The sequence below is a fragment of the Dipodomys merriami genome, unplaced genomic scaffold, assembly GCF_024711535.1.
Source record: "Dipodomys merriami isolate MVZ:Mamm:240054 unplaced genomic scaffold, mDipMer1.0.p SCAF_59, whole genome shotgun sequence".
Taxonomy (NCBI): Eukaryota; Metazoa; Chordata; class Mammalia; order Rodentia; family Heteromyidae; genus Dipodomys; species Dipodomys merriami.
The window spans coordinates 230,983-247,625 of NW_027206168.1; positions in this window are offsets into that span (position 1 = coordinate 230,983).

Sequence of the window (16,643 nt, forward strand, 5' to 3'; positions counted from 1 at the left end):
GCTCCATCCATATGAATTGGGACTGTTGAGTGAGGCTTTTCAGGTTGCAAGGATGAACGTGAGGGATAAACCTGGAGGAAAGGTATTAGCATCTCACCAATCAAATCAGCTCATACCCAACAAGCTGACTTCCTCTTCTCTCCCTAAGCCCCTGTGTGGAACACTGTTTTCAAATGGTTTGTCTCCATCTGATCTTCACCAACCCACTGCATCCACACATCAGAATAAACTTGACACAGGAAGTTCCTCCATACTCAACTCCTTCTAACTGCTACAACTTGAATTTGATTGGTCATAGGCTCTGGCTCTGTGGATCATATGAAAACACTCCCATGCCCTTATACTAAGTGTGGCTTACAGCACAGTAGTCCCCTTATCCATGGTTTTCCAGATTCATTGCCAGAAAATATTTACGGCACAATCCGGGAATAATTTATAGGTTTTTGAATTCTGAGCTACACAATGAAATCTCATGTTTTCCCTTTCCATCCCACCCAGGATGCAACTAATCTTTTTGTCCAGAGTTTGCTAACATGTATACTGTTATAATTGTTCCATTTTATTTTTAGACATTCTTAATCTCTCATTGTATCTAATTTGTAAGTGAAGCTTCATCATAGGTGTCTATGGAAAGAAATTACAGAATAACATAGGACTTGCCTGTGGTTTCATGCATCCACTAGGAGGTTTGGAAATTGTCTCCTAAGCATAAAGCAGGGTTGCTGGAATGTTTGATAAAGGACTTACAGTAACCCTTGAGTGGAGCCCCATAGAATATAATAGTATTTGCTTTACCTTCCAGCCTCAAGCACCAGTTACTGAATGAGCTCATCCTGATGTGCTCCATTCTGGTCCACAGGGAAATCAGAAAGAAGCAAACTGAGAGCTGGGCAAGCAGCTCCACATCCTGTGGAGGTTGGTACTCAGGAGCTAGTGCGCCAGAAAGCTGGGTATGGAAGTGAAGATAAGATCAGTCAGAATGTTAGACCAATGACAGTAGTCAGGTATATTATAGAGGTAGGTTTAGATTGACATCTGTCCATCAAAGCCAAGGTAATGAAGGAATGAGTTTATTAGTGGCAGTCAGCAACTTCCAGTCCAAATATTGTGTTCTCCCATTTCCTCTCTTCTTTAAGTTCAAGGAATGTTGTCAGCGTGGGATCAGATAAAGTTTGCATCTGTAGGGATAAAAATAAACACTGTGCACCTGGATCCTTGTGTATGACCTCTTTAAGCTCTCTATTTTTAAACAATTGGGAGAATAAGAAGAGTCAAGTGGTCTCCTCTCCTGTACCCTTTGAAGGCCAAGGTAGTCAAGATGTGATTGCTAGAATAAAGGACCAATGGATTGCTTGGGGATTCTGGGGCTTCAACAACTATCACAGTAAAGTCCAAAATATGGCTTTCAATTTTCACACTAAATTCAATTGAAATATAAGAAAAGAACTAGAAAAGATTTTGTGCACTGCAGTTGACATTTCACTGGGAAAGGATGGAATTGCTTTGTTATCTTTAATACTCTTAAGTTATAGGTGGGTGCCAATGGTTCACACCTGTAATCCTAGCTACTCAGGAGGCTGAGACCTGGAGGATCACAGTTCAAAGCCAGCCCAGGCAGAAAAGTCTATGAGACTTCATCTCTAATTAGCTAGTAAAACAAATAAACCTGGCTGAATGCATAGCCCAAATGATAGAGCACTAGCCTTGAGTAAGAAAGCTAAGGGACAGCATTCAGGCCCTGATTTCAAGACCTATCAAACATGTGTATACACACGTACACACAAAGAGACACATACACACATAAACACACATACACACCTAGTCTTAAATTGTTAGAAAACATTAAAAAATAATGCATCCCTTATGTTTTTGTGGAAGGGAAAGTAGTAAATATAATAGGGAATGAGACAAGACATTTTTAGTAACAAAAATTGGCATCATTGGCTCCATTGGGAGATTTTCCCCCCATTCTTTTCAAATATGTTCTACTTAGAGCAAAAATTAAAATACCCAGTGATTTGCCACATGCTTTCATTTCTTCTCATTTTCCCTTTTACAGTCCTTGGGAGGATGTAATGTGTAGCCTAGAGGCACAAAGAGAAGGAAGTGATGTGTGTACCACGTCTGGAATAGAACTTGAAATCTCCAAACACTTTATTAATCTAGAAGGGTTCCCTTATGCCTGCTGACCAAGCCTTGGTTTCTGATCCATGGATCAGATTGAGTCCCTGGCTTATGTGGACCTCAGACATGAAGTATGACCCTAGTATAATAAGAAGGTCCCTGAGGGCCAGCTTGCTCCAAATTTCACGGCTTTGTTTCAAAGCAACCAGTGTGTTCATCCATTCTTTTTACTTTTAGATTGCAGAAGAGAGATGGAAGGAGGAGGGGAAAGGCTGTGATGATGATGATCACTAGCTTTGTTGCGAACATAGGTAGACATCTCTAACCCTTATCCACCATCAAGCCTACAGTTCTGTGTACTATAACTGCATCTGTAGCTGGGAGCTCCATGGAAAAACCACTTTTCTTAATTACCTTTTTATTTCTTTCTCTTTCATTTTACTATTATTATAAAGGTGATGTACAAAGGAATTACAGTTACATAAATCAGGTAGAGAGTACGTTTCTTTTTGGGCAATGTGTTCCCTTCCCTTGCTCTCTCTCAGGTTTCCCCCTCCTATCCCCACCCACAAGATGTATAGTTCATTTTCAACACAGTGTCTAGTGTCTTAATTACTTTTGAATGTAATAAGGCAGGAAGGGAGAAGGCAGGTCATTTTAGCTCCTGGTCCCATCAAATGAATGAATGGATGGATGGATGGATGAATAAATCAAGCCTTGAATAAATCAAGCCTTCCCTTCCAGAATACTACTTCTCCTTACCTAGCAATTGATGTAGGATTTTATCAGGGAAGGTGGCTATGATAAAGAACACCAGTGAATGAGCATTTCCCTGGAGTTGGAAAGCTTTGTACCTACCCAAGCAGCCCAGAGCTGCAGAACAGATGTATTTCCTGCCCTGTTTGCTGCACATGGGTTCTGTAACCAAAGAGGTCCCCGATGACAAATTCTTCCATCACTTTTAAAACCACATTTTCCGTGAAGGTCTCTCTGAGGTGAAGGAAAAGTTACCATGAGACACAGCAAGGGGTCTGGGTCAGGTTGCACTGGGGAAGTTTATTATGATTCACACAATACAACAACCCTGCAGATAGGTCCCCTCTGTGTCTGCATGGGAAATGTAGAGCCAGGGTAGAGAGTTTTCTAGTTCCTTCACACAGCATCACAGATACCCCTGCAGCAGAGGCAGAATGAAGTCCAGCCCCCACAAGTCATCTCTCCAGCCTCTCCCAGAGCATAGATACTTCAAAATCCTCCTTAATTACCAATAATCCTTAAGACTTACCAAGCACTTGCCAGACTAAAGCATCACTTGCAGAACTTCACGTTTATAAACACAATGTCTCTATTTTTCCACTTTACAAATGACTATGAAATCTGTCAAGAATGCTACCAAGTCCTGGTGGCTCACACTTGTCATCCTAGCCACTCAGGAGGCTGATATCTGAGGACTGTGGTTCAGTCTGCCTAGGATGGAAAGTCTACACAGCTTTTATCTACAACCAACCATCATAAACCTGGAAGTGGAGCTGGGGCCTAAGTGGTAGAAAGCCTTGAGGGAAAAAAAGCTAAGGAGCAGCCCTTAGGCCATGAGTTCAAGCTTCAGTACTGGCACAAAACAAATAATTCTATCATCGCCAGCAAAATCAGGTATCATGAATATCTATTTGTATGTCTATTATAGGACCAGGAAGTGGAAATATAATCAAGTTAAACATACTATACAAAGAGAATGCTGTCGTTTGACATGCAAGTGATTTTTGCCTATTCCTCTTTCCTCTTGTTTTTATTTTTCTGTTTAGTTTCTGAACTCTAGAAAAATGATGAGGAAGTCAGGTGGCATGTCCCAGGTTCAATCTCTGAGCAGTAGCTTTCAATGGCTGGCATTCAGGAGGAACCTTGGGACAAATACAGGCCTGATACATCAGAGTTAGGGATTGATTAACAAAGCCTTCTGTGGGACACCCAAATGCTAGAATGCAGATGAGTGGGGTAATGCCCAACCCCCCCTCCCTGTCATCTGGTGACACATACACTGACACTAGCTGGGTTTTGGATCACCACATGTTACAGCTTGGTCTCCTGAGTGGTATTGGGAGATGCTTCCTTTGAAAGGTAATTAGATCATTATCAGGGAGGAATGTTTTTTTTCCCCAGGGAGTAAGTTCTTGCTCAGGACTAATACAGGCTGTGATAAAGCAAGGTTGGCACCCTCAATTGGTCTCCTGATTCCTCCCCCTCCATATAGGTTCTTCTTCCACTCAGGCCTCTTCCCATTCTTGTACACTCTCCCTCTCTACTATGACACTGCTGTGTTGTAATGCAGAAGGTCACACCAGAGGTCAGACAGATGGAGCTGCTGGCCCTAGACTTTCAGCCTCTAAAAGTATAGGCTTCCTAAGCCTCCCTTCTTTCTAAAATAACCTGCAGTGGGTATTTTAATTACAGCACTGGAAAAGAGTCAAAGACTGTACGTACATCAATAGGAACCTGGAACAACAACTGAATTCGTCAATCTATGTATTGTAGGAAGTGGCTCTGAAGTAGCACAGTGCTGTCGCTGTCTTCTGATCTCACACCTCCAGCCATGATCTTATGCATGTCTTCTCTGAAGTTACAGTTCTATACTACTGCCTCATATTGCCAGGCAGAAGACTCGGAGAAGAGTTTCAACAGATATAGACCCTCCTAAAGCTGCTTTATTTGAATCTCAATGCAACGCTGATCTACCTCTATTGCATTGTCATTCAGAATGGAGAATGCCTTTTCTTTTCTCATCAATAAGTCAAGATGAGAAGTACAAGTGAGGAATGGGGTGGGGTGTAGAGCAGACTAGGGACAGAGGAGGATGCTAGGAGATAGGACATTAGGCTCTGTGCGAGGAACATAGCCCGCGCACTAGGGAAACTAGTTCCATTTGGTGGAGGGTGAGGAGATAGAGTATGAAGAGACCAGGTGAGCATGATCCCTGACCAGAGGGGCAGCTTAGCTTGGTAGGGATCTCTAACTTTGGAGCTGTTCTGCTGAGAGCACATCAGTCTTTCACCATAAATGGAATATGCCTAGAGGCATCAGTATTGGAACAGATTTTAAAAAGGGGAGCCTTGCTCTCAGGGATTTGACAAAAGTTAAAGAAAGGCTAGAGTTCCTTCAAGGTGTGGGCATACACACGTGTGCTTGTGTCTATGCATATGTTATTTTGTATTTGTCTGTTTGAGTGGTTCTAGTCATGTCAGGTGTCGGTTGCATTCTCAGGAGACTGGAGAAGAGAAGGAAGAATGAAAAAGAAGCAGGAACAGAGGAAGTAAGGGAATTATGAGATGTCTGAGAGAAGAAGGGTAATGAAATAAAAGACATGTGAAGCTTGGGTCTGATCAAAGCAACACAAGGAGAAACAATAGACTGGTAAACTTTCTTAGAAACTAGTTAAATTGTTCCAGCCAGGCACTGGTGGCTGATGCCTGCAATTCTAGGTATTCAGGAGTCTGAGAGCTGAAGGATCAAGATTTGATGTGAATCCAGACCGAGAAGCACATCAGACCCATCTCCAATTGACCAGCAAAATGTCAGGCTACCCATGTAGCTCCCGTGATGGAACCCTTAGTATGTACAAAAGACTGAGCAAGAATGCAAAGCCCTGAGTTCAAATCCTAATACCTTCATACACACACAGAAAAAAGAAATTAGTAAATTAAGTCAACACGACATAGGTCTACCATTCATCTTTCCTGCGGTAAAGAATCTGCTGATTGCTTCAGATTCACAGAGAAAACGCTCTTAATTATTTTGTGTTATTTTGCATGCCCATAGGAACATTTGAATTTAGCGTTTACTTTTCTTGGCTGACCTCTACTCTATCATTTGAGTCATACCTCCATCCCAACTTCTTACTGGTTATTTTAGTCTCATGGAATTTTCTTCTCATCCTGGCTTTCAACTTCAGTCCACCAGACCTCAGCCTCCTGAGTAGGTAGGAATACAGGTATGAGCCACCAGGGACTGGTTTCAGAGAAATGTGTTCTAGGAAAGGTGGTTTGGTAGCTTTTGAAAGAAATAATCAAGAACTGTAAACATAAAAAGAAGTCACTTCTATTGAGAAACTGATGAATTTTCTGGGGCAGAGACAAATTGAGGGACTGAAAATATTTTAAAGACTTGAAGCACATAAAGGTTAATTTTTTGATGACTCAGACATAAAAAACTATTTTAGAGACCCATTAAAAAGCTTTTTTAAAATATTAATGATCACCAAGTAGTGCCCCAAAACTTGGAACTTTGAATAGAGTACCTCCTTAATAGAGCACATATAAAAATATAATTTCTACTTCATCAAACATGAAAAAAACAAATGACATCAAATTAACTATCATCATCAAAAATGGTCCTCTTTTAGTTCCTTTCCTGCTGGAGTTGGGAAGTAAATACACAAAAAGGAAAAAACGTGGATGAACTGAACCAAACCATCAAGGGAGCTATTAATCTATTCATTTATTATGAATCTTAATATATTTTCAAAATGCTCTAGGTTGCCAAGATTTTCCTTTGAAAAATTACAGCCTTTAATTTTAAACAAGGCAATAAAGCTAGAAAATTGTGTGGCTAATTTTGATATAAAAATGCAAATAGTGCTAGTCTAGAAAGTCAGACTCTGAGCCTCTATTTCATAGTTTGTAGGTTCCAGTTAATGATAAACACTTTTAATTTTGTGTTATGCTGCTAAAGACTAATTTTTTTCAAGCTAAGATTATACAGTGGTAAGTGTGAATTCATTCCATGTCCCTCTCCAAAAATGCTAGTAAACAGTTCATCCCAATTTCCTTCATCCAGTTTTTGTGATTGTTTTAAGTTAGACAAGCATTCTTGCTAGTAAATTTTTCCCTACAGCTTATTAATTGAAACAGAACTTTATTTTCTATTGCTAAACCACACCCTTCTTCCTTCTTTAACAAAAATCCAAAATCTGAAAGTAATTTTTATTCTGCACTAGAAGATTGTCAACATGGGATATGACATAGACTATAAATCTACCAAATCACCACACCATAACTGTGTCTCTTTTTAAAAAGTGGTTGTTGTTTTTTTTAAGTTGGTTGAGTGCAATGACTCATGCCTAAAATCTCAGCTACGGGGGAGGTAGAAAGCAGAGAATCATAGTCTCAGGCAAAAGCTTGAGACATTATCTGGAAAAAAATGAAAACAAACAGGATTGGGGGGCATAACTCAGGTTGTACAACACTTGTCTACCACAGGAAAGGCCCCAAGTTCAATCTCCAATACTGTCAAAAGAAGAAAAAAGACAATATCCTGCCACAGTGTTACCAAGGTGTCATTGGCATAACTGGGCATATTTAGTGATGAAGGTGGAAGTAGCCACCTTTAGGAACACACATGCAAACCAACTAGGCTCTGCCTCTGAGCCACATCGTCCCAGAGTTCACCACTGGCTGAGCCATGCATGTCTACTTCTTTACAGTTACTAGGGAAACCATTTCTCCACACCTTGATGGGAAAACCAGCGTTATTGAGAACAACAAAGGGTTGATTTAATATCACAAGACAGTGATCGTCAAACACAAACCCCCCAGGTCTTGAGGCTGGGGATGGTGGGAAAGAGAGGGCTGCTCCATATAGGTTTTCTCAGCCCTTCACTGGGGAGAGCCAAGGTCTTGACACAAGCAACTGCAGTTCAAGCTTTGCTCTCTGTTAAGTGGCCGTGGGAAATCTCGTCCACTCATCACTTGTTTTTGCAGATTGTAAGGAAGTAAACTATGGATGGAATGACAAAACCAGACTCCTGCAATGCAGGTACCATACTGAATATGTGTGGCCCAAATCCCTAATCTATTTGTTGAACCCTAATTCCCAGCGAGGTTCGATTAGGATGTGGGACCTATCTTGGGTGATTAAATCATGAAAGCAGAGATGTGGTGAGCCAGATCAGAGAGGCCTTAAGAAAGAGAGCCACAGGTGTTCCCTCACCCTCTACCATGAGAAGAGAGGGAGAAGGCAGTTTGGAATCAGGAAGCTGGCCCTCACCAGACAGCAAGTGCCAGTGACTCGATCTTGAACTTCCAGCCCCCATATTTGTGAGAAAGAACTTACTGCTGTTGATAAACTCCCAGACTACTACAGTATTACATGATAGTAACACAATTAAATGAGGACAATGGGAAGAAGACAATGGGTTTAGATCACCATATGTGTGTATGTGTGTATGTGTGGGTGTGTTTTATTGTTATTGTAAAGGTTATGTATGAAGGGGTTATAATGAGACAAGTCAAGTAATGACCACAGTTCTCATTGAACAATGTCATTACTTCCCTCACTCTGTCCCAGTTTTTCCCTGCCAGTCCCTCTCCCCTACAAGTTGTATAGTTAATTTTTCAACACAGTATCTAGTGAGTACCACTGCTACATTTGTTCACTCTTTGTCCCACAGTTTCTGTGCTCTCCCCTCATCCTCCTAAAGGCAGACAAACAACAGAAAATGTAAAGAAAACAGCAACAAAGAAAAAATGACTTATCAGACAAGACCGCATATCTAAAATATACGAAAAGCTCAAAGAATTATACCCCACCCTAAAATAAACTCTCAAAGAAACAACCACTCAATTAATAAATGAGGTAAAGACTTAAAGATTTCTCAGAAGGAGTAAGAATGGCCAATAGAGACATGAAGAAATGTTCAACATCTCTGACCATAAAAGAAATGCAAATCAAAACAACATTGAGATTCCACCTCACCCCAATTAGAATGACCATTATCAAGAAAACTAACAATAACAGATGCTGGTGGGGATGTGGCCAAAAGGGGACACTATTTCACTGTTGGTGAATATGTAAACTTGTTCAACCACTCAGGCAAGTAGTACGGAAGTTCCTTAAAAGATTAAACATAGCTAGACATCAGTAGCTCATGCCTGTACTTCTAGCTACTTGGGAGGCTGAGATCCGAGGATTATGGTTAGAAGCTAGGTAAGAGACGCCTATTTCCAATAAACTACTCAGAAAAAGCCAGAAGTGCAACTGTGGCTCAAGCAGCAGAGTACTAGCCTGGAGCAGAGAGAGGCTCAGGGACAGAGCCCAGGCCCTGAATTCAAGCCCCAGGACCAGCAAACAACAAAAAAAAGACTAAAGATAGAGCTTCCCTAGGACCCAGCAATTCCACTCCTGGTTATAAATCATTCTTTTTCCCTTCCAATTACTTAGAAGTTGCTAGAGAGCTTTAGTACCTGAAAACTTCACATTAGGTTTTGAACAATCTTTTAATTTTAAAATAAAATAACCTCAAAAGATAATGCATTTCTCCCCAGTTTCATCATCCTGGAAGAGCAAAGAAGAACAGGAAGACACACACACACACACACACACACACACACACACACACACACACACACACACACACACACACACACATTTATTTTCCAGACACTAGAGTGTAAGGCAATATAATGACTCTAAATAACAGTTAATATAATAACTAAAACACCTCCTACTTCCTGTGTGCAGGGCACTGATAGGAAAGTGTCAGACAATAGCTTAATCCCCATAAGTACCCTGTATTGTGAATACAATGATCACACTATTGTCATCGCCTCAGAGCCGAAGCACAGAGAGATGAAGCAGGAGTCCCAGCATCACACAGCTAGCAGTACATAAATCCAGAATTCAACCCAAAAGTTCCACCTCTTAACTAATAGCCTACAGATTCTCAGTAATAAAAGATTCTGTTAAATGTGGGGTTGGGAGGGCTTAGGAAGATTGTCAGGTGATTTGTGGGTTTGATTAACATATCTGGTTTCCTAAGTCACTGGGGGTTTAGGTCTGTGCTGATCACTTTTTATCTGGCACTACCGGCTGAAATTAAAGCAAGTCATTACCATGCTATATAAATCGGGGCAGACAGAAGGGTGCCCCATCTCAGAGACCATCATTCATTTCTTGCGCTAAACCACGAACCTCCCTTTGTCAGGGGATGGTGACCAGCTAGGTGCAAAAGATAAGGATGGGGGAACCAACTGAGGATGAAAGTTAGGAGTTAAGAGGTCACCATCAAGAAGGGGTGAAATGGGAAGAGATCACCTCCTACTGGGAGAGTAAATGTATCTTCTCTAAGAGTCAAGCAAGTAGAAGTGGACTAAGGTTTCATGGAGTCTTATAAGTTGCCTAAAGCAAAAGAAACAAAAACCAAAACCAAACAAACAAACACAACCAAAACCAGTTGACTGCGGTTCAGCCTGTAATCCTAGCTTCCCAAGAAGTTGTGATCTGAAGAATCACAGTTCAAACCCAGCCCAGACAGAAGTCTATCACAGTCTGGTTAATTGAGTAATTAACCAGTAAAATGACAGGCTTGAGGTGGTGGCTCCAGTGGTAGAGAAAAGCCGTGAGCAAGGAAGTTGAGAGTTAATTCCAGGCCATGAGTTCAAACCCTGGTACAGGCACAAAAACAACAACAAAAGAATACCAAAGTGAAGAAAACGGGAAAAGAGCCCTGAAAGGAAGCTATGGCAGGGATGGCGCTATGGTAAGGGAAGAACACTTGATGAATTCAAGAGATAGGAGGACTTAGAGAGACAGTGAGAGATCTCACCAAACTGGCATTAGATCAAACACTTAACCAAGTGCATATTTCTGGAATGTATCATTTAATATTTTAAAACTGATCAACAAACAAATGAACTATAAGAAACAAATGAAGAGGAAAGACAGTTTTACGTAGACAGGAGACTTAAAAAAGTTTCTTCAGGGGCTGGGAAGGTGGCTCAGTGGTAGAGCACTTGCCTTGCATGCTTGAGGGCCTGGGTTCGATTCCTCAGCACCTCATAAGCAAAAAGAAAAAAGCTGGAAGTGGCGCTGTGGCTCAAGTGGTAGAGCGCTAGCCTTGAGCTGAAGAGCTGAGGGACAGCACCCAGGCCCAGAGTTCAGGCCCCATGACCAGACCCCCCAAAAAAATAAGAAAAAAGTTTCTCCACTCTAGGGATAGACACAAGAGGGGACTTTTTCTTTGTTACTGTTTTTGTTTTCTTTTCTGTCTTCTTTATTCGTTTATCTGTCTGCTGAAATGGAGGTACAAAGAGTGAACAAATGCATCAGTGGTACTTACTAGATACTATGTTTAAAATGAACTATACAACTTGTGGGTGGGGATGGAAAAGCAAAACTGGAAGAGAGCGAGAGAAGGGGTGACAAGGTCCAAAAAATATTCTTTATCTAAATTATGTAACTTTAACCTTTTTGTAGATCACTTTTATAATAACAATAAAAATTTAAATAAAGAAAGAAGAATCACAATTACTGCCAAAAAAGCAAAAAGAAAGAAAGAAAGAAAGAAAGAAAGAAAGAAAGAAAGAAAGAAAGAAAGAAAGAAAGAAAAAGAAAGAGAAAAGAAAAGCTTCCAAGACAAAGCAACAGCACTCAGAGGTTAAATTGGAAGCATAAAAGCCACCCTCAAAATCCCTTACCAGTGATACGTTCACATTAGAAGAAAAAAAATAGGGGGCTGGGAAGGTGGCTCAGTGGTAGAGTGCTTACCTTGCATGCATGAGGCCCTGGGGTCGATTCCTCAGCACCACATAAACAGAAAAAGCCAGAAGTGGTGCTGTGGCTCAAGTGGTAGAGCGCTAGCCTTGGTTTGAAGAGCTCAAGGACAGCACCCAGGCCCAGAGTTCAAGCCCCATGACTGACAAAAAAAATGGCTGTAAACATTGGAATAATTTCTTTATGACTAAGCTTTTTTTGTCTTTCACATAGACCAGAGAAGGGTCATTAAGACAATACAATCAACAGAGTGGCCAGGTGGCCATGACTCATGCCTATAATCTTAGCTACTCAGGAGGCTACGATCTGAGGATTGCTGTTTGAAGCCGGCCTGGGCCAGAAAATCCATGTGATTCCTATTTCCAGTTAGCCACCAAAAACCTTGGAAGTGGAGCTGTGGCTCAAGTGGTAGAGTGCCAACCTTGAGGGAGGAAAAAAACAAAAGAAAAAAACAAGTGGAAATATGAGGCCTTGAGTTCAATCCCCAGTATATATATATATATATACACACACACACACACACACACACACACACACACACACACACACACACAGAGAAAGAGAGAGAGAACAAAACAAAAACAAACAAAATGCAGAGAGAGTTTGGGTGCTTGGACAAATTCAAATAGAAGGCCAGAGTGCAAACTTCTGAGTTGATGACAGCAAGTTAGATTTGGCTGTAGATGTCAGGGAAAAGGCTAGGCATGCCTCCTCATCCTAGAGTAATGTAAGAAGTAGTGGAAAGGCTAAAAACCCAAGTTTAAAGGTAGCCAGTAACACAATTGGTAGCACGGTTACAGAATAATAAAATGAGCTTTAACCTCACTGGCTGTAGTTTTGTTTCCAGAGATTGTAGCTCCCAGTTAAGGGGAGCCTGAAATTTTCATGGGAAATCCCAGAAATAATTGATCAGGTTTTTTGTTTGTTTGTTTTTGGTCAGTTGTGGGGCTTGAACTCAAAGCTTGGGCACTGTCCCTGAACCTAGAGTTCTACCATTTTAGCCCATAGCACCACTTCTGGCATGCTGGCGGTTAATTGGATATAAGAATCTCAAGAGGACTTTTCTGCCCAGGCTGGTTTCTAGCCATGATACTCAGATCTCAGCTTCCTGAGTAGCTAGGTGGCATGAGCCACCAGTGCCCTACTAACTGATCTGTTTTTAATTGCATACTAAGTGACATGAAATCTTCCACTGTCTGACTCTGCCCTGGCCAGAATGTGGATCCTCCCTTTGTCTGGCATGTCCATGTGGTGTATGCTACTGGCCCTTCTACTCACTTCATTGAAGATCAAGTGCCACATTATCCAACTGAGTGTGTTCAAGTAGCACTCCCTGTACTTGATATAGTTCTGAAGCACAATATTAATGATATGGCTGTTTGAAGATGCCAAGCAGAAGCTACAAAGTATTTCCTCTAAGTAAAATATGCAAATATAATAAGATATCATGTATTTATCAAAATGAACTCCAAGAGATGGAAACAAGGTTTATTATTTTTCTTTTGTTGCTCTTTTGTTTTCTGTACCTTTTGCCTTGTATATAAGTTCGTCTGCTTTGGGGAAGGTATGGGGAGAACAGAAATGATGGGACAAAGGGTGAACAAATGTAGCAGTGATACTCACTAGACACTATGCTGAAAATGAAACAATGAGGGAGGGATCTGGAGGGAAATATGGAGAAAAAGCGAGGGAAGGGGTGAGACTGTCCAAAAGAAATGTACTCATTACCTAACTTATGTAAGTGTAATCCCTCTGTACATCAAATAAAATGGGAAATCTTTAAAAAGAAAGAAAATACTGACACAATCCTCTCAAGTTACTACCAATTTTATTGCCTAGAGGATTGTAAGACATTTTCAAAAAAAATAGCCAAAATAAAACTTCTTTAAAAAAGGGGGATGATCTCATGGGAGGAAAAAATATAACATTTCCATAACTTTTACCATGGCATACTGCTATAATTGTTCCATTATGCTATCATAGGTGTATCATGCCATGTTTATAGGATATCCACAGGAGCCATGATATGCTTAGAATAAATAATCCAGGATAGAGCGGGCATTGTTTCAGATTGCGTGCCCAAAGTCAAGGCTTGGAGGGCCTCAGACAGAGTAAATGCCCATTGAAATTTAGGGCTTGGTATCCCCAGGAGAGGGTCAGCTTGGTCTCTGAGTGCTGATGTGGCCCTCATTTGCTCCTGGTATATAGCATTTGTCTGATCTCCATGGCAGCAATAACTTAGGAAGATCTTTTAGTTTGTGGTGACACATCTGTTTTATGAAATGAAAGCCATGAACCACAGCTGGATCTGTTTTAATACACAGCAATGCTTCGTAGTAGACTCAAGTTCAAGGCTGCTTATCTGTGCAAGGCAGGGAGAATGATGGCTTGGTAAAGTCACCGTGGGCTCTGTGTATAACTCTGGTACTGCTGGAGTTTGTATCAGTGACGTTTTTATGTGGAAGGGGGTGCAGCATCAAGGAAATTACGTCTTTATGAACTTTCGAGGTTACGGCTGGTAGTCAAATACCTAGACTATTCGTTCATTCCAGATCTGAGTAGGTCAGAGGTCACTTGATTGAAACATGCCAGCAGAGCAAGTCCCAGTGAGCAAACAAGCGCCCAGCAGTACCGGATGCTGAGATTGAATGTGTTCTCTCTGGAGGGCTGAGTGTGAATACTGGGACTGGTGAATGTGTATAGGGGAAGAAGAGAGTGAGAAATTAGTTTTTTAAGTCCAGATTTTCTGTTTCGCTGGATAAAATCATACTAGAACTGGATAGAGGTAATGGTTCTAGAAAACCATGTTGACTATGGTGATAATATACATACATATATATATATATATATATATAAACAAAATTTTAAAAATCTTTCTTTTTTTAGTATCCAGGGCTTTGCTTGCTTACCTTGCTTACCTAGTACTCTATCACCTAAACCACACATCTAGCCTGGCTTTTAGCTGGTTATCTTTTGGAAACTGAACTTCATGGACTTTTTTTTGTCCAGACTATCTTAAAACCTCAGTCCTCCAGATCCCTGCCTCTTGAGGGGGCTTCCATGACAGACATGAGTCCCCAGTACCTGGAAGAAAAGGTTCCTTTTTTTTTTAGATGAAAGGGAATAAACTGCCACAAATCAAAGCCAACTGTGTTTCTGGCGAGGGCCAGAAGAGGCTGAATCACAAAACAGCAGACATTGCCTATTCTGGCCCTTGATCATCTTTAATTATCTTGATAAGATGGTATTTGTGTGTTCATCAAGGGGCAAGAAATACTGCCTCTGCTTCTGATTGTGTGTGCACGCTGAGCTCTCCACAGAAAGGATTCAAAAGATAAGTTTCCTACCTCTGTAATTTGCAAACACAGGGACAAGTGGGGGAGGCAGGGAAACCAGAGCCAACACTCCCAGGAAATAGCATATGTCAAAGCAAACAGTCTGCCTGGACCAGATCAAAGGAAGGCCAGAAGTAATGGTTAGCACAGGAAAACCCAGGAATGAACAAGTTCTTTAGAGTTATATTTTTACGATTCAAGGTAGGGGGTCGTCTGTAAATTAAAAGGCCACAAATGAACGGAGTAAGATAACCCCAATTTAGAAACTGCTATTAAGAACTTTTTTTTTCTTTTCAAATGGCTATTTCAGAAGGAAGAAAAGGTATAGCCTTAGGAAAGAGAATGACATCAGGGGTTGGGGGCGGGGAGGTAGCAGAAGACACACTCTTGGCATGGACAGAAACATTCACAGTGTATAGAAAAAACAGGTCTGCTGGTCAGCTAGCAACAACCACTTTGTCATTGTGTGTTTGGATTTCAGTGTCTGTCTGTGTCAGTATCTCCCTAAGTAGCCCAGCCTAGCCTTGAACTTGTGATCTTGCTGTCTCTCAGCTTCCTAAGGGCTAGGATTAAATAAAAATGTACACCGTCACTGTGACTGGAATTGATAATTATTAGAAAGTGAATTTTAGTCACAATTTTTGGTAGCTTATAGGAAATCGGTGATTAACTTAATGATCATTCTCTTAAAGAGGCAGATGGAAATAGTTATGATGGACAGCCATGCTCATCGGTGTTAGTAGACACATCATTGTTTGGGGGAAAAAAAGAGCCTGACAGGGCTTGTCTGTACTCTTTATTACTCTCTTTTTTTAATAAGGGAGGAAACTGAGGTTCCATGGTATTTGAGTGATTCGTGCAAGACTTTATCATTTGTCAGAACATCAAAATTACTTATAAGATGGTCCAGAAAGCATGGAATTTTATTATCAGGACACAGAGAATAGCAAGTCATTAAAAATTGGAAATGTGCAAGGCACTAATGTACACCTGGAATCCTTCTTACTTGGGAGGCTGAGATTAGGGGGATTACTGTTGGAGGCCAGCTTGGGCAATAAAAAGTTCACAAGGCCACATCTCAAGAGAAAAGAAATCCAGATGTGGCGACTCATGTTTGTGATAGAAGCGACAGTGGGGAGCATAAAGTGGAGGATCACAGTCCAGGCTAAGACAGGCAAAAAGTGAGACTCTATCTCAAAAATAATCAGAGCAAAAAGGAATGGAGGTTGGTTTCAGTAGTAAAACATTTGCCTAGCTGTATGTGTGAATTCCTGTTTTCAAATCCTAGTAAAGGAAGGAAGGAAGGAAGGAAGGAAGGAAGGAAGGAAGGAAGGAAGGAAGGAAGGAAGGAAGGAAGGAAGAAGGAAGGAAGGAAGGGAGGAAGGGAGGAAGAGAGGAAGGGAGGAAGGAAGGGAGGGAGGGAGGGAGAGAGGATGAAGGAAGGAAAGAGACAGAAAGAAAGAAAGAAAGAAAGAAAGAAAGAAAGAAAGAAAGAAAGAAAGAAAGAAAGAAAGAAAGAAAGAAAGAAAGAAAGAGGAAGAGAGAGAGAAAGAAAAAGAAAGAAAGAGAGAAAGAAAAAGAAAGAAAGAAAGAGGAAGAGAGAGAAAGAAAAAAAAGAAAAAGAGAGAGAAAGAGAAAGAAAGA